This window comes from Macaca fascicularis, chromosome 2 (assembly GCF_037993035.2).
Source record: "Macaca fascicularis isolate 582-1 chromosome 2, T2T-MFA8v1.1".
Lineage (NCBI taxonomy): Eukaryota > Metazoa > Chordata > Mammalia > Primates > Cercopithecidae > Macaca > Macaca fascicularis.
Window position 1 is genome coordinate 12547122 of NC_088376.1, and position 18965 is coordinate 12566086.

Here is an 18965-nt window from a genome sequence, read left to right on the forward strand (position 1 = left end):
CCAAACATCTCTGGGGTGGGGGTTAAATTCAGCCCATACCAACACTTAGCTCATTTAATTTATTTTCCTAAAGCCATTACTTACAAGTGGAATTCTTGAGTCAACTATCAGCACAATTTTAAATTATTTCATATGCACACCTAATTTTCTTCCAGAAACTAGATTCCTTGATACTGCAATTAGCAGTGTCTTAAAGATCAAGTTTCCACATTCTTCTATACATTAGAAAACAATTTGCTTAATAATGGGTAATTTTTTTCTTTTGCCAATTTAATTCAGTAAAAATAGTATCACATTACCTTAATTTGTATTTTTTAAGTGGAAAGCCTTAAAAAGTATTCTGTAGTTTGTGACAATTATCCCTTCCTTCTCCATTGTTTTTGAATATCCATTTTCCATAAACCAAATTATAATATATATTTAGTTTTTGTCTAGATTTGTGCTGTCTCACAAGGTAGCCACTAGGCAAATATGGCTATTTTAATTTTAATTAATTAAAAATGAAATATAATAAAAAATTCAATTTTTTGGTCATACTTGCCACATTTTAAGTACTCAAAAGCCACATGTGAATAGCAGCCAATGTATCAAACTGCACAGCTATGTATTTTCATAATTGAAGAAAGTTATATTGGACAGTGCTATTCTTGAATTCCTATTCTATAATCCATTTTAAAATTAACGGAGCTTTATAATACTTTAAAAATTAATATGTCTATTAATTTAGAGTCTTTTGAATAAGGCCTATCTTAATAGCTTTTCTCCAGATTCACGAAGGGTATCTTAGTCTGTTAGAGCTGCTATGACAAAATATCGTAGACCGAGTGACTTAGAAACAATGGAAATTTATTTCTCACAGTTCTGGAGGCCAGAAGACTGAAATAAAGGCTCCAGCACAGCTGGTGTCTAGTGAAGGCCTGTTTCCTTGTTCACAGACAGCTGTCTTTTTGTTAGAACCTCACATTTTAGAAGGGCTGAGGGATCTTTCTTGGTCCTTTTGTATAAAGGCACTAATCCCTGCCCTGGTTGAAAGACCACACTGAGAAAGAGTGGAGGCTGGGATGGTATGGGGAAAAGATGCTGTCCTTCTGAGAAGTTAAATAGTTTAATGAATACATGTGCCTCTGTTTGTTTCATGTCTTTGGCCAATTTTCAGAGCACTGAAATAGTGGTTTTGACAGTTTTGTGCAGTTCTGTTGTTGTTTCTGAAAGAGTGAGTATGTTGCACTCCTCCCTCCATCATACCAAAGTTACATGATTTTTGTCACACTGTTGAGTTTGCCTGAGACAGAGGGTTCTTGTCTAATTCTGGGAGTTGCTCTACATGGGTGCCTCTTTTGATATTGTAGATTCAGATGAGTTGAGGGGGAAAATGCTTTCCTTACCAGAATTTTAATTTTAAATTTCAGAGAGCACCTTGGGTGGGTGGGTATGCAAAGAAGTAGAAGCGGAAACTGTCAAAGCATTGGCCTTCTCTTCTGGGTGAAAGAGTTCAGTGTTGGCATTGACTGTGGCAGCCAATGAATGCTTTTACTTTCCATAAGATGGTTCCTCACAGTGTTGTTTCCTCATCATAAGGGTTAGAGAGAAGCTGAGCAGTGAGGGATTTATCCCAAATAGAATTTCTAAAAAAATGCATCTGCAGGCTTATTTACATTATCATGTTTGTATTACATTATCAGGTTTGCATTGACATGATCACAATACATTTATGGAAAAATGTGTGGGATATTGGAAATTCATCCCACCAACTGAATTTCTGTGAGGAGTTTCTTCATGCATTAATGAAGAAAAATGGATAATCTAAGTTATTGGGGAGTAAATAAAAAGTCTGAAGTATGATTCCAATAGTTCCCCTGACTTGAACCACCAGTGGTGGCAGATGAGGACAGACTGAAACAAACCCAGTGGACGTGGGAAGTGTATCCATTTCCCACTAGGTGGCTGCTTGGGCTGGCCTTCAGATCCTTTGCCAGTGAGGGTTTGCCAAGCCACAGGCAGGTAGCCACAAGGGCTATCCTGGATGAGCCCCCAGATATCTAACTAGTTAATGGGTTCTTTTGGCCTGCTATCCAGAAACAGTTGATTTATCAAGCTAGGGGAGTTGTAATTGATGTGGTATGGTTGTGTCCCCACCCAAATCTCATCTTGAATTCCTATGTGTTATGGGAGGGACCCAGTGGGAGGTAATTGAATCATGGAGGCAGGTCTTTCCTGTGCTGTTCTCGTGATAGGGAATAAGTCTCATGGGATCCAATGGTTTTAAAAATGGGAGTTTTTCTGCACAAGCTGTCTCTTTTGCCACCACCAAATAAGAGGTAACTTTTGCCTTCTGCCATCATTGTGAGGCCTCTCTAGCCACATGGAACTGTAAGTCCATTAAACCTCTTTCTTTTGTAAATTGCCCAGTCTCAGGTGTGTCTTTATCAGTAGCATATAAACTGACTAATACAGCAGTAAAGAGTTTAATACACATAGAGCCATCTAAATGGAGACCAGAAGTTTTATTTTTACTAAAATTAGCCTCTTTGAAAATTTGGAGGCTAGGGTTTTTCAAGGATAGTTTGGTGGGCTAGGGGTTAAAGAATGGGGAATGCTTATTGGTGAGGAATCCAAATATAGGTGTGTAAAAAATAGTTCTCATGCTCTGCATCCACTTCCAAGTAAAGGTCATAGAGCAGTCTGTGGTCTGGGTAGAGTTATCCATTAGTCAGAAATGTGAAAGTCTGAAAAGACATCTTAAAAGGCCAATAGGCCAAAGGTTCTATAATAGTGTGGTTATTTATAGGAGTAATTGGGGAAGTTGCAAATCTTGTGATCTCCAAAACAGTGACTGGTAATCATTTATTCCTATGTCTTTGCAGAATTCAGACCCCTCTCATCTTCCTAACCTGATGGACTTTCATTGTTTTAAAAATGTGGTTTAATTTTAGGAAGGCCTATTTTCACTTAAACTATAAACATTTATCCCAAAATTAACTTGACCCATGTCCAGGAATGACCAAAGGCGGTTTAGAGGTAAAAGGCAAGTTGGAGTTGGTTAAAAGGCTGTCCTTCATTTGCTGCTGCAGCAGCTCAACAGACCTCCTTCACTGTCATAATTTTCTCACTGTTACAGTTTTCACAAAGGCAGTTTTAGAAGATCAGATCCTAAGATTACCTCTTGGAATCCTAAGACTGTCATAAGCTGAAGGCTGCAGAAATTAGGAAATTCGGTGGCAATGTTTAATCCTTGCTTATATTAGTGTGGATTAGTTTCTTCATAAAAAAATGGAGAAATTCTACATCTGGACCCCAGTTTTCCTTTTCATTGCTCCTCCCCAGAGTTTTCCTGGTCTTCCTATTTTCCACTTAATGGTTTGGTTAGACTTACTGCTTGAAGACAGTCTCCTCTCTCTTTCATGGATACTTCTAAGGTAACTCAATGAATTCTGGGCAAGTTCAGGGCCACCCCAAACAGCTTGAAATCTTGAGACACACCATGGAGTTCCTGAGGTGGTGCTCACTGCTCTTTGAAAGGGGAGAATTAGATTAGAGCCTTAAGGAAAGTCAAGTTTTAGAATCTAGAATGAAGCTGGTAATGTGGAGACTGAGTTAGGAGATGGCTTATTTGTTTGGCTTTGAAAGCAGAAACTGGATAATTCCTAGAAGGAACAGAAAAGTCACTTTTTGTTATTGTTGTTACTATTGATTGTTTTAAAGGTAGAAGTGATTGTATAGGTGTAATGGCTGAAGGAGCCCCTAGAGAGTTGATGTCTGATATTACAGTCTCTGAAATGACTCTCTGATTAACCCACTGAAGCAGCTGAATATCTTTACCTTTTTTTAAATGACAAATTGAGGCCAAGGCAACACTGGTTTCACACAAACCTTCTTTTTCTTACCACCCAACAATAAAGACAAGCATAATATTCATTTTCACTTTAGGCTCTGGGGACAAATCAGTAAGTAAAATCTATTGATGCAGGAACAATGTAAACACTTGTAGGTAACGATGTAAACTCCTTGTCAATGTCAGAAAGAGGAGCTGTGTTTGTAACCTCATATTTGCAGAAGCACTATAACAAAGGGTAAATTTTTCAGTGATTGCATTTTGTTCTGATTTCTACCTGCTCCTGAATCTGTTATTCTCTCTTTTCATTAAATCTGTACCAGCCTCCTGTATACTCATAATCTCTGCCCTATAGTGAAATTCACCAGTCAATGTCAATGCCTTGGTTATCCACACTGTTGAAAGCAGACAGCAGCAAATCATTTTAAGTTCATTTGATGATAAATGCACTATTAATGGATCAGAAAGACAAATGGACTCAAACTGCAAATCCACACAATGTCATAGGAGTTTATTGTAAGGGTGAGGGTAGTTGAATTTCCAACATGATATATAGAAAGCATAACTTTTATGACATAAACATTTGTATACCATACAATTGAGTTGCAGTAACAGGCCTCTGGGGTAATGAGGTAATTTTTCCCATTTCGTGAGTTAAAACTTTAGAAAAATTCTGTCCTTCATTTGCTGCTGCTGCAGCTCAACAGATTGTGAGCCACCATCCCTTCCCCTGCTGGGAATGGCCTTCTCTGTCCAAGACAGAGAAAGATAACCAGAAAACTCAAGGCTAGGCATGATACTTGTTTTCTATAGCAAACTTTCTGATGAAAGCGGTGGCTTTCAAATTGCATGGTCCATGAAACTTCAATATTCAAAAAAGTGTTCAGGGACACCTTATTTATATTTGAGTAGAAGGTGGGGCTGTGGATCTCCCACCCCAAGTTCAATCAAAGCAGTTTCTCTGTGGTCATTTATATATCGTGGATTTCTGAGTTAGACTTTACTTTTTAAATGGATTTCATCAATTAAAGAAACTTGGAAAAACCCTGATTTTTGGTTTAATTAGAATTTGAGCAAATCTACTCAAGTGGAGGATTACATGGAGTAGGAATGAAAAAAGGAAGTAACGGACACAGTATCTTGGGCCTGCAGATAACACAAAATCACTGACTCATGCAGTTTGTATAGTTATATAACAAACTGTTTTGTGTTTATAGTAACTCTGAAGAGAATCATAGAAAATCTGCCCCAACAAACGGTGCCTGGATTCGGACAAGACTGCCTTTCAAGAGCAACGAAGTCTTGAGTCATTTATTCAGCATACTGATTCTCCTTTTTCTAGTTTTAAGGAGTTTTTCTAGTTTTGTAAGAGGACTAGTAACATCTACTTCACAGAGGCATTGGAGGGATAGATGATTTAACAGGCATGAGCAGGTATTCACAGAAAGAATAGTTGCTTTGCCTTTTTTTCTGTGTTCTTATATTCATGCAATTATCACTGAAAGATTAATTTCTCCTTTGATTTGTGGTTAACAAGTCAAGTTTCCAGGCCATTCTATATTCAGTGCCTTAGAGAGAAGGAAAAAAATATTTTGGACTCAGTGTCAACTCAGTCATCATGAAAATAAGAGCCTGTGAATAGAGAAGGTGTGCATGGAGATGGCAGCCAGAATTTCTAAGGAGTTACCTCAGGCCCCCCCATGTTGCCTCATATGAATGTTTTGGTCTTCTCCCAGAGGGAATAGCTGTGCCCAAACTCAAGTCCTACAGGACCAAAGCCCCCACATTTTCTACATGGACTGCTTGAAGCCTGGCAATTCTTAGCACTCTGCTAAACAATCTGATCTCAGATCACTTGGCACCCAAGTGTAAGGTGCAGTGTTGCTGTCATATCTGTCTTAGGAAAAAGAACAGAATAGATTCCTTGAGTGGAGTGCAGTTCCACAGTGTATTCAGCTATGCCCAAACCCAAGAATTTCTTTTCACAATATGCTGAGAGAATGGGCACCATAATACCTCTGAGCCTTCTGCCCAAAGTCCAGATTTGATTCAGTGACCCTCATTATTGTTTGCCCACAGCAGTGTACCCCCAAATCATAGCTGTAACAATAATACTAAAGACTTCTCTAACTTGAGAAAGCTTCCCATTTAAAAAAGATGTTATAAATGTGTTCACATGAGAAATATGTAGGGCACGTGGCAATTTTCAATCAACATTAGGGTTGTGTGAACCGGCTAAAATGTAACTGATAATATTAGAAGCTTAAACATAATAAAAATATCCCAACTGACATTCCTTTCATTAGAATCCATGGAATTTGAGGAAAAGTATTTGATTGTATGCTTTGCTTTTTATATTATTTTGTTTCAAAGTATTTGATAGCCAATCATATTTTAAGGAGATAGTTTAATATATTAGATACTACTACTATAAATGCTTTAGCAAAAAATTTATACATAAACAAGGAAATTAATTTAAATTATTCTTATTGTGTACTTTAAACATAGTAACCTCAAAGAACACTTACACATGAGATTGTGTGAATTTGAAATAAATAAAATCTCCTAATAGTATACAATTCAGATATTTAAGAAATGAAAACATGCCTTTTCTCCAATTAGTTAAAAATATTCTCAAATTCTGATGTTTTATGAAGACACATTCTCTTGGATAAGTCATTTCATTTAGTGGAGAAAATGATGGTGGTTTGACAGTTTGTAATTATTCTATAATGTACTTTTATTATTTTTTATTATGATTAATATATATTTTATATTTATTTAAAGTTATATTTATTTCATTATTATATTGAGGTCTTTCAACAAACAGTGAATAGTTACTACATTGTAGATGTAGGCAAAGGACAAACAGGTCACTACCCCTTACCTCAGGGAGATTTCAGTCTAGCTAAATTACCCATTTACATAGAAAGTGAATATGTGTGAATAAAGAACTAATGTGTGATAAGTCAGAACGTTGGCAGGGAGTCCTAACCTATCTAGGAGTGACCATGGAGGCAAGATTCACATACAGTAATGGTTTATACGCAGAAGCCTGAGACAGGAATAGGAGAAATGTGCCAGGAGAAAAGGAAGAATCAGCCCATAGAGAGTAGAGACCTCGGAAGAAGAAGAAAAGAGGGAGTTCTAGAGGGGAGACGTAGGTAGGGATCAGATCATGGAGGCCTTAGGATGGGAAAATAAAAATACACAATAACTTATTGGAAGAGGGCAACCACAGAATCCAGTTTTAAAATACACAACACAAATGGCTGTTAACATGAAAGGAGTTCCTGGAAGGGGAAACTGCTTGAATAAAGGCAGCCCATTAGGAGATCTTCAGAAGTGAGCACATGAAGAGCACAGGAAATGTGGGGCAAGCTGGGGGAAGTCTGGACAGAGGAGAAAAGATTGTTTGGGACCTGATGGTGACAGGCTTTGTGTTCCACATGGAAGAATTTGAATGCAATCCCCATGACAATGGGACACCATGGATGATCAGATCTATTGTGGAGAGTCTACTCCATTAATTTGAATTAGAGGTTGGGAGAAGAGTTAGGCGGCAGTGACAGCCACAATCCAGAATATGATGATGAGGGCTTGTACTGGAACACTGGCAGTGGGGATGAACAGGTGAAAATCTACCTGAGAGCAATTTTAAAGTCTACAGTTGTTAAAATTTCATAACTGCTTGTATTTTAATACAGAGTGAAGTTGTTTTGGCTTTGTTTTGTTCTATTTTGTCTTTTGGGAGGTGGTGACCCTGGAAAACTAGTTTTTGGCTTTTTTTTAAGTTCGCCTCTGTTCCCTTGAAGGGTCAGTTTGGAGAGTTAGAGACAGTTGATTCTTATTTAATACATCATATGTCGGCATTTAGGTGTTCACATTTTACAATTAGAATGTTGAAGAAGCATCCCGGAAATGGGGGAAGCCAAGTTGCTGATGCTATGAATAATTGACTTAGCTCATGCTATGGACAAGTAAGCGTGGAAATTGCAACACAGACCATGGTCAACAGGAATCATTATTTGTTGTTGGGAGCTTCTGGCATCATGAGCCCTTGTGATCACAGACAGAAAAAGCAAACAAAAATTCCAACAGCCTATGCATTCCTCTTTGTCCAGCAGTGAGCCCTACCATCAGCCATACCTTCCAGTTCTAATCTGTGCTATTTCCTGGCAATATTTGTTGGATTTGGAATCAAACTTAAAAGTATATCTATTTCTCTGTTTGTTTCCAGATCTTCTCGATATTTTTTATTGTCTAATGCACCACTACTGTCTCTGCCTAGTTTTTATTTTCCTCTAAGATTAAAACTATCAAGTTTCCATGTTCACTGAAAAGCTGCTGCTCCATAGACATCATGAGAACATACTCCACTTGTCATTTTTCTTTAAAATTAGGCAATGATCTCTCAGGATGTACACACAAACTGAAAGAGATAATTCACCTGGAAACAATGTTATTTAAAACAGGAGAGGAAATACATTCTCGTTATCAGCTCATGAGACCAATTCTAAACTTGTATTCAAAGTCAGTGTGAGTGCCGGTGAGCAGAGAAATGAAGAATGAAGTGTAAGGAAAGATGTTAGAAAAAAAGGAATGCAAGAGGTATCCTGTAGGGATAGCAAGGAGAACATTTGAAAAGAAAGTTTGATGTGGGGAGACTTACTTCGTGGTTATAGTAATGGCTTGTTTGGATGTAACTTACCAGGATGTAAGTGTCCTGTGGCGTAGTTTCCAATGTCTTTCATCTTTAAATTCCATTAGCACCATTCATAATTCAATGAGTCTGGATAAATAATAACCGAATAAATGAAAAATCAATTAACAAGCAAAACAAATGAAACAGACACAAAATACAAGTACTATGAAACACTCGACTTGAAATATAAAAGTTGTGGAAGTGGGCTTAGCTCTGAAGGAAATCCAAAGTCAGGTGCATTGAATTCAGAAATTCAATGTCCTGAGCTAGGCTGCTCCACTGAGATCAGCAGCAAACATCCCTAAGAATTCATTTTTGTAGTTATTTATTCATGTATATATATAAAATTGACACTTTGCTTTATCAAGTTGGCTGTGTTGTGCATCTATTGTAAATTTTGAGTGATGGCAATGTTTTAATCCTAGAAATTACTGTGATTAGGTTCTTATTATCTCACTAGCTGAGATGTACACAAAAATTAATGTCCAATCACCAATCCTATTTCTTCTGGTTTCTGAAATCTGGTCTAGGAGCTCAGGGTTAGATATACCCAAAGACACCTCCCTAACTGTATATCTCAGAGCCCTCTGCCTCCCACATCTTTCTTACTGGACACAGCAATCAGCTAAAAGCTCCTAGATTCTCATATCGCTGTCTGCTTGTTTTTGTTTTCACAAAATAAAAACTGCTTTGGGATTTGGGAAACTTTTGATTCTTACTTTGATTAAACTTGTGTATTACATATTAATTTTATATATCACTACCAGTTTCACAGAGTTAACAGAATTTACCTTGGAATAGGACACACATCTGCTCAGCCTTCTCTGGTAATTCCCCACACTGCTCCACATAACATAGTGTCTGCTGGGGTACCTAAGCCTGTTTATATACTCTCCCCTGTGCTTTAACCAATGCTCTGTTCATGAGTCATCTTACAGCTTTTCTTCTTACATGATTTCATTTGCATTTATTTTATTTTTAAAGTTTGTTATTGTGATAAAAATATGCATAATTTAAAATTTACTATTTTAACTATGTTTTAGTGTACAGATCAGGGACATTAAGTACATTGACATTGTTGTGCAACCATTGCCACTATCTATCTCAAGAAATTTTCCATCTTCCCAAACCGAGATTCTATAGCCACTAAATAACCCCGTATGTTTTAAGTTTTTACTGCAGTATAACACATGCAGGAAAATCTCACATATTTACTATCAGAACATGAGTACACCTATATAATTCCCACTAGGTAAAGACATGGGATGCCAGAACCTTAAAAGTTACCTTTTGGTCTTCCTGGTCATCATTCTTCCCTTTTCCTGAAAAGGCAAATTTCTATCCTATAGGTAACCCCTGTATATAAAACAGCCTATTGCATTGGCTTTTTTTTGCTCATTCAGTTTCTTTGTGAGCTTCATCCATGTTTCTGCGTATAACTAACTGTGAAATGTTGATTTTCATTGTTGTATGTAAAGTACTTGACTGTATAAATATATATCATGATTTATTGATATATTTAGACTTGACGGACTTTGAGCCATATTCAAATTCCAAATTTTGCCTATTATGAAAAACACTGCTATAAAAATTCTTTTGCAAGCATTTTGGTCCAAAAGTGCATATATTTTATATACATATTATACAGTATATTTTCATTTTATTTCTAAATTTATATTTAACCAGAAGTAGAATCGTAGTGTATAGGCATATTAAACTTTAGTATGTAACACTAAATAATTTTTTAAGGCAGTAATTTCAATTTGTACTTCTAGCAGCTGTGAAGGAGTCCTCAAAATGTACCACATCTTTGGCAACACTTGAAGTTCTCAGTCTTTTAAATTTTCACAATTCTAGTAAAATATAATGGCATCTCATTGTCTTTTTAATTTTCATTCCCTTAATGATGAATGAGCTTGAGCACCTTTTCATGTTTATGGCATTTTTAGTATTCTCTTTTATGAAGTTAATATTTAAGTATTTTGCCAATTAAAAATAGGTTATATTTCATTATTGATTTATAAAACTTCCTTACATATTCATAGTCATTTGTCAGTTATTTGTGCTACAATAAATGTCTTCTCTCACCTTTTTTTTTTTTTTTTTTTTTTTTGAGACCGAGTCTTGCACTGTTGCCTGTGCTGGAGTGCAGTGGCGTGATCTTGGCTTACTGCAACCTCTGCTTCCCAGGTTCAAGTGATTCTCCTGCCTTAGCCTCCTGAGTAGCTGGGATTACAGGTGCCTACCACCATGCTCAGCTAATTTTTCTATTTTTTTTTTTAGTAGAGACAGTTTCACTATGTTGGCCAGGCTGGTCTCCAATGCCTGACGTAGTGATCCACCTGCCTCGGACTCCCAAAGTGCTGGGATTACAGGCGTGAGCCACTGCACCTATCTGGCCCTTCTCTCACTTTTTTATTGGCCTATGTTTGTACATTTTTATGGGGTACATGTAGTATTTTGTTATATGCATAGAATGTATAATGATCAAATCAGGTTGTTTGAATATCCATCACTTCAAGTATTTATTGTTTTTATGTGTTGGAAACACTTGCAGTCCCCTCTTAGCTATTTTGAAATATACAATATATTGCTGTCAACTCTAGTCATCCTACTCTGCCATCAAACATTGTAACTTATTTTTTTTTCTGTTTAACTGTATGTTTATACCCATTATACATATCCTTATCTCCCTTACCTTCCACCATGATCATGAGGCCTCCCCAGCCACGTGGAACTGTGAGTTCAATTAAACTTTTCTTTTGTAAATTGCCCAGTCTCAGATATATCTTTATCATCAGTGTGAAAACGGACTAATACAGTAATAAAACAAAAGATGACACTTAGAACTGGATCACTTGGCCCTTTCTCTTATTTCCTCCCAGTTCAAAATGCTTGCATATTTTAATAGCCAGCATTCTCTTAGATCTGCAGTTGGGTTCCATACACTCAAACCTTAGCACAATCTTTGTAGTTTTAGCCTTTTTCCAGAAAATCAACTTAGTCTGCCCACCATAGCCACTCTGCTTCCTGTTAGAATGCCACTTTCCCTGGGCCTACAGAGAATCCTTGTCCTTCTTGTACTGTGTTACTTTATGGGGTTGGTACTTGCCCCACTTCTTACAGAAAGTCCGGTGGGTTTTAGGAACATTCACCATGTTTGCGTGAGTGCTATTGGCACGGAAAGGATCCCTATACATTTTCTTTATCTTACTTTGTTCAGCATCTAAGACCTTAGCATGTTGTAAAAAGTGGTCTCTTTCCCAATATCAGTGGAACTGAGAAATGTATTAGAATCTGACATTGGAGGATCCACGTTTTCCTGCAGATAACGGAGCCAGGAGGCGGCAAGCAGAGCAAGCACAGAACCCTGCAGCAGTATTTATAATCAAGGGATAATCAAGGTCTGCAGCAGAGGTAGTTGGACTCAATTATTCTTTCCCAGATTATGTCATCAGTATCTATACCTTCGAATCATAAGAGAACTGATATTGAGGACTTATAGGTGACCTGCTCTGAGCTTAGCAAGAAAATTGCAATCCTATGAAGAAAGTAATATTATTGTCCCACTTTAGAGGTAAGGGACCTGAAAGTAAAGAGACTGACAACTTACCCAAGGGCGTAGAACTGGTAAAGGTTGATCCAGTGTTTGTATCCCTTTTTTTCTGATTCCAGAGCCCGTGTAAACAAATATACTACATATATCCTTCTTCCTCATGTCTCTCTGGTGAACTTAGACCTCAGATAGCTTTGGGGGCAGTTTTTGGTCATCTCAGTATCACATCTTTAAACCAATGCTTCTCAGTCTTCATTGTGCACATGAATCACTTGGGGATCTCAGATTCTGTTTGGGTGTGTCCGAGGTGAGGCCCAAGGATCTGTGTTCTAAAACGCTCCCTGGCGATGCTGTTGCTGCTGCTGCTGACACAGGCCCAAGCTTTGAGAAAACAGCAAGAGTTTAACCCAGCTGTAAAGTCTGTGAAGTTGAGCTGCGAATCCAGTAGGTCACATCTACACCTGCTTGCCTTGATTGGCTGAATAATTCCAGCTGCTGTGCATTCCCCTTCAGGGGTCACTTGCTTAATGAAAGAGCTACATAGGCTGTTTCATCAATTTGCCCACATTAAATGGTATTACAAAGAAGAATTTCTATGTCTCTCTCTGATTTTGTCATGCTCCGGAGAAGGCTGCGAAATAGGTAATTTATGCCAGCAGTTACAGATTACACATTTATTTAGCTACCTGACCGCAATAATAAGACCCTATAGGGGGCCAGATGAGGTTTCGTGGTCTTTACAATGCTGAAAATCTGTCCAAATGTAACAATTATGTAGGTTTCAATGGTCTCCTTATGCTATCCTAGGTAAAAAAAAAAAAAAAAAAAAAAAAAAAAAAAAAAAAAAAAATCAATCCTTATGATATAAAATGTGAATCTGGCTAGTGACCTAGTGGTGTCCTCTCCAAAGACATTGTAGCTCTTTTGGATTTGATTTCCAGACACAAAGGAGAAAGCAGAACTGTGTAATTAATTCAATAGTCTACACATGTCTAAGAGGCTGTAATGCCTCTGATTACCTCTCTCATCCTGTGTGGGACTCAGGTGAAGGCAAGATTGTGTCCTTGGCTGTTTCTGCTGTGAATTTCTTCTCTGGTAATCCCTAACAGCATGCATTTTGTACTGAAAAGGTAAGGCAAGAAATGAAACTATGGGAGAGTTAGTTAATCCTTGGGATATAGCAGTCCTCTATGATCTCACCAGGCAATGTTCTAGAGGTGATGCAGCTGGACAGATGGCACCTGTAATGTCTTTTCTTTCAACATAAATGGGACAAAAACAAAAACAAACTATAAAAGAAAAATGAAAAGACATTTGTCTGGAGTGGAGTCTAGAGATGGGGCACTTTGGCTTTCTCTGTTAGGTTTATAAGATTTGGGGAGGTTATCTTTCTGAAGAATACAAAACTACTTTGATGCACTTGTGCGTGAGGAGGGGATGATAATTATTAAACCCAATTAGCTCTTCAGCCAATTCACTTCTGCCTGTATTGTTGCTCACTGATTTATCTCGCTTCCGGGCCTTCTTCTTTTATTACCCTTTGCCCACTCCCTATATCAGCTGAATATAATTTCTTTGCTTGTTCTGTCATTTCATAATTCCTTGTCTTCTTCAGTGACTTTTCAGGACATCGTCTGAACTCCAAGGATGGCTTTCTGAGGCTTCCTGTGGCTCCAGAGACATTTTGGAAACTTGAATTGTTTCAGGCCAGCGTCATTATCTTTTTATCATGAACTTCCTTGTCTGCAAATATTTTTTTTCTCTTTTCTTTTTTCCTGTTTCTTCCACAAGCCTAGGAATCAAGGGAGAAATATGTCATTTACTCATAAACATATTTAACTTGGTGAGTTCAGTTATTTTTGCATTTCATCTTGCATCCAACAAGGTGTGTCCCATCTCCATCTTCTCCATTTCCCTGCCACATTAGTTACTATGTATGTATGTGGTCCACATAGGTGAAAAGCACAATTCCAGGCACTTTAATATCAGATTTAAGGAACTGTTATTTATGCTCATTATCTTTTACATTTCTCCTTGAGATCCTAAACTATATTTTTTTGTTATATCCAGGAGTGGGATTGTTGTGTTCTAGAGTTTGAGCATTCTCAGTTCCACTAAATAGTGCCAGATTTTTTTTCTCTCTCAGAAGAGGGTACCAATTTATATTCCCACTAAGAGTGCAGAAGGTACCACATCTCTTTACAACTCTAACAATATTGGATATTTCAGTTGCTCAAATCTTTGCCAATCTGTAAAGGTATAAATTGACATCTTTTTTAAAGTGTTAGTTTATTGCTTCTTTCTGATCCTTTTTCAACTCCTTATTGAAATATGAACATACAGAAAAGTATACATGTGTACATCTCAATACATTTTTACAAATAGAACACAGTGTGTAACTGTTATGCCAAAACTCTATTGACTCTTAACGGGATGGCACCAGGTTCAAGAGGCCAAATAAGAGACCCAGAACCAGAGAATGAGACATGGTGTGTTATCAGGAGCTTTTTTTTTCTTTTTTTTTTTTGAGACTGAGTCTTGCTCTGTTGCCCAGGCTGGAGTGCAGTGATGTGATCTTGGCTCACTGCAAGCTCCTCCTCCCGGGTTCACGCCATTCTCCTGCCTCAGCCTCCCGAGTAGCTAGGACTACAGGCACCTGACACCATGCCTGGCTCATTTTTTGTATTTTTAGTAGAGACAGAGTTTCACCATGTTAGCCAGGATAGCCTCCATCTCCTGACCTCATGATCTGCCCACCTTGGACTCCCAAACTGCTGGGATTGCAGACGTGAGCCACTGCGCCCGGTCAAGAGCTTCTATACAGGGGAGAGAGTCCAGTGGTGGTGGACTGGGCAGAAGAACTGCAACCACTTTCAGAAAGCGTTCAGTTTACACAAAATTTTCACTTAACACTCTCCCCCTAACAACCCCCACCTGGCAATCTTCGTTTAACCCGTATCAAAGGGCCTTGATCTCTAGTATGGCATGTTCCCAGGGGCTGGGCTAGAGACACAGATGTTCCTCTTAGATAACGAATGGATCTCCAGGTTGGCTACTCCTGGATTCCTTAGCTCCAAAATCTGAACATTCAGGTGCCTATGCCATATAGTATCATTCTTAGGGTATGCGCAGGTTATCACTGTCAGGTGCATTTACCATACAGTAACCAATCCAGATCAATACAGTTTTGCATTTCTCTGATTACTGCTAAAAAATGTTGAATCTCCTGATAATAATTAACCATTTGAAACTCCCTCACTTCATATCTTTTGACCATTGTTCTACTGGGCTGCTTCTTTTCAACTTCCTACTGCACAAAACATTCTTTTACATTCTAGAACTTATTTATATTAGATGTTATACATGTCACCTATCTTGGGTGTTTAGGAGTTTTAATAAATATTAGGGCCGTAATAGATGGAGAATAGAAGACATCAGGTTTCAAAAATCACGTGAACTCACAGAAAGCCAAGGACCTGGTTTTTAGAGCAGAAAACTTTTTCACCCATCATAGTAAAGCAAAATGCAAACTCCAGCCAGTGAACAGAGATTATATAGTGGCTTTTTGGGTCTTAAAAGTAAAATAGAACACTTCTATGGACTTTTTCAGAAAAGTCATAGGGAAAAAATGTATATATATATATATCCAAATCCAAACACAAACTTCAGCTGATCCAACTGAACATCTGTTGGTATTGCTGTTTCTTTTCATGAAATAAAGTCCTCTGCTTGGCGAATATAATTGCTTTACTTTAATCCTGTTGCTTTGCCTTCTCTTCACTCAAGGGTCTTTGATTGACAGCTTGATGGGTTTTCTTAGAATTAGATTCAAGTGAGTCCACTAAATTAACTGAAAGGGCTATGCATTTTAGACCACCTGTTCCTCAGCTGTCTCAGAGCTACAAGCATGTCAGATAGTTGACTGAGCTTAATTTACCTCATTCCTTAAAACAAGCAATCAATCATATTTGTAGCATATAAAAGGAAAATACAGCATAATTGGAAACTGAGTGAAGACAAACCTCTTGAATTCCAGTGGAACTTTTCCTCTGATGCTTACTGTCAGGTATCAACAAATGAAAATTATTATTTCCAAGGAACGCTGTGAACAGCTAAAAATTACCAGAAAGACCTCTCCCTAAGAATGGAAAATACCTTCAGCAGGCTCCAACAATCAATGCTTGAGGAGTACTTGGGCATTTCTATCATATGCATACACAAAGGACTGTGGGGGATAAATGCAGACTATCCCAGGGAGGCAGGAGATGTTGCAGTTGTTGGAGAATAAAAACAATTTGTTATTAAGGTCTGTATAGGTCCTCCAGTGGATTTCCACACCTTTAAGACACAGCCTTAGAGACAGGCACACCTGTGACACAGCGTCCAAGAAGAGAAGGGAATTGAGACAATTAGATAAACTGCAAGGGAAAGAACAAAATTTAAAGAGAAACTTCATACCTGAGGTTACTAATGTTCCAATTTCCTGACACTGCAAGAAGTCAGCAATGTTCCAGATAATACTTTAGAAAAGGAAATGAAGGTTTACATGAGTTTCTTCCCTCTCTCATATATCTTAATTCCATAGAGGCAAAATTAAGCTCTTACAGGGTATCAGATGGAACATTACTGGCAAAAAATGAGTGCTTGTTGAATAAATAAAGACATTTAAAAAGTAAACCTGGCAGAGCAAGATGGCTGAATAGGAACAGCTCCAGTCTCCAACTCCCAGCGCCAGCGACACAGAAGACAGGTGATTTCTGCATTTTCAACTGAGGTACTGGGTTTATCTCACTAGGGAGTGCCTGACAATCAGTGCTGGTCAGCTGCTGCAGCCCGACCAGCTACAGCTGAAGCAGGGCTAGGCATCGCCTCACCTGGGAAGCGCAAGGGGGAAGGGAATCCCTTTTCCTAGCCAGGGGAACTGAGACACACAACACCTGGAAAATCGGGTAACTCCCACCTCAATACTGCGCTCTACCAAAGATCTTAGCAAATGGGCACACCAGGAGACTATATCCCACACCTGGCCGGGAGGGTCCCACGCCCACGGAGCCTCCCTCATTGCTAGCACAGCAGTTTGTGATATCCCGGCAAGGCAGCAGCAAGGCTGGGGAAGGGGCGCCGGCCATTGCTGAGGCTTAAGTAGATAAACAAAGCAGCTGGGAAGCTCCAACTGGGTGGAGCTCACAGCAGCTCAAGGAGTCCTGCCTGTCTCTGTAGACTCCACCTCTGGGGACAGGGCACAGCTAAACAACAACAACAACAACAACAAAAAGCAGCTGAAACCTCTGCAGACTCAAAAGACTCTGTCTGACAGCTTTGAAGAGAGCAGTGGATCTCCCAACACAGAGGTTGAGATCTGAGAAGGGACAGACTGCCTGCTCAAGGGGGTCCCTGACCCCTGAGTAGCCTAACTGGGAGACATCCCCCACTAGGGGCACCGACACCCCACACCTCACACGGTGGAGTACACCCCTGAGAGGAAGCTTCCAAAGCAAGAATCAGACAGGTACACTCACTGTTCAGCAATATTCTATCTTCTGCAGCCTCTGCTGCTGATACCCAGGCAAACAGGGTCTGGAGTGGACCTCAAGCAATCTCCAACAGACCTACAGCTGAGGGTCGTGACTGTTAGAAGGAAAACTAACAAACAGGAAGGACACCCACACCAAAACCCCATCAGTACGTCACCATCATCAAAGACCAGAGGCAGATAAAACCACAAAGATGGGGAAAAAGCAGGGCAGAAAAGATGGAAATTCAAAAAATAAGAGCGCATCACCCCCTGCAAAGGAACGCAGCTCATTGCCAGCAACGGATCAAAGCTGGATGGAGAATGACTTTGACGAGATGAGAGAAGAAGGCTCCAGTCCATCAAACTTCTCAGAGCTAAAGGAGGAATTACGTACCCAGCGCAAAGAAACTAAAAATCTTGAAAAAAGAGTGGAAGAATTGATAACTAGAATAATTAATGCAGAGAAGGCCATAAACGAATAGACAGAGATGAAAACCATGACACGAGAAATACGTGACAAATGCACAAGCTTCAGTAACCGACTCGATCAACTGGAAGAAAGCATCAGCGATTGAGGATCAAATGAATGAAATGAAGCGAGAAGAGAAACCTAAAGAAAAAAGAAGAAAAAGAAATGAACAAAGCCTGCAAGAAGTATGGGATTATGTAAAAAGACCAAATCTACGTCTGCTTGGGGTGCCTGAAAGTGAGGGGGAAAATGGAACCAAATTGGAAAGCACTCTTCAGGATATCATCCAGGAGAATTTCCCCAACCTAGTAGGGCAGGCCAACATTCAAATTCAGGAAATACAGAGAACGCCACAAAGATACTCCTCGAGAAGAGCAATTCCAAGACACATAATTGTCAGATTCACCAAAGTTGAAATGAAGGAAAAAATCTTAAGGGCAGCCAGAGAGAAAGGTCGGGTTACCCACAAAGGGAAGCCCATCAGACTAACAGCAGATCTCTCGGCAGAAACTCTACAAGCCAGAAGAGAGTGGGGGCCAATATTCAACATTCTTAAGGAAAAGAATTTTAAACCCAGAATTTCATATCCAGCCAAACTAAGTTTCATAAGTGAAGGAGAAATAAAATCCTTTACAGATAAGCAAATGCTTAGAGATTTTGTCACCACCAGGCCTGCCTTACAAGAGACCCTGAAGGAAGCACTAAACATGGAAAGGAGCAACCGGTACCAGCCATTGCAAAAACATGGCAAAATGTAAAGACCATCGAGGCTAGGAAGAAACTGCATCAACTAACGAGCAAAATAACCAGTTAATATCATAATGGCAGGATCAAGTTCACACATAACAATATTAACCTTAAATGTAAATGGACTAAATGCTCCAATTA

At 38.8% G+C, this 18965-nt stretch overlaps 1 long non-coding RNA gene and 1 pseudogene across 1 annotated transcript in view; both read right to left on the reverse strand.

The window, feature by feature from the left end:
• The window catches only part of LOC123571923 (uncharacterized), a 66025-nt gene extending 53547 nt beyond the window's left edge, over positions 1–12478 (reverse strand). The window contains exons 1-2 of the long non-coding RNA XR_010584746.2: positions 12151–12478; positions 8544–8624 (exon numbers count right to left, since the gene is read on the reverse strand). This is a non-coding gene — a long non-coding RNA (uncharacterized lncRNA). The remainder of the gene's footprint in view (positions 1–8543; positions 8625–12150) is intronic.
• Positions 11381–11695, reverse strand: LOC102128638 (large ribosomal subunit protein eL42-like; annotated as a pseudogene).
• Positions 12479–18965: the final 6487 nt, after the last annotated feature.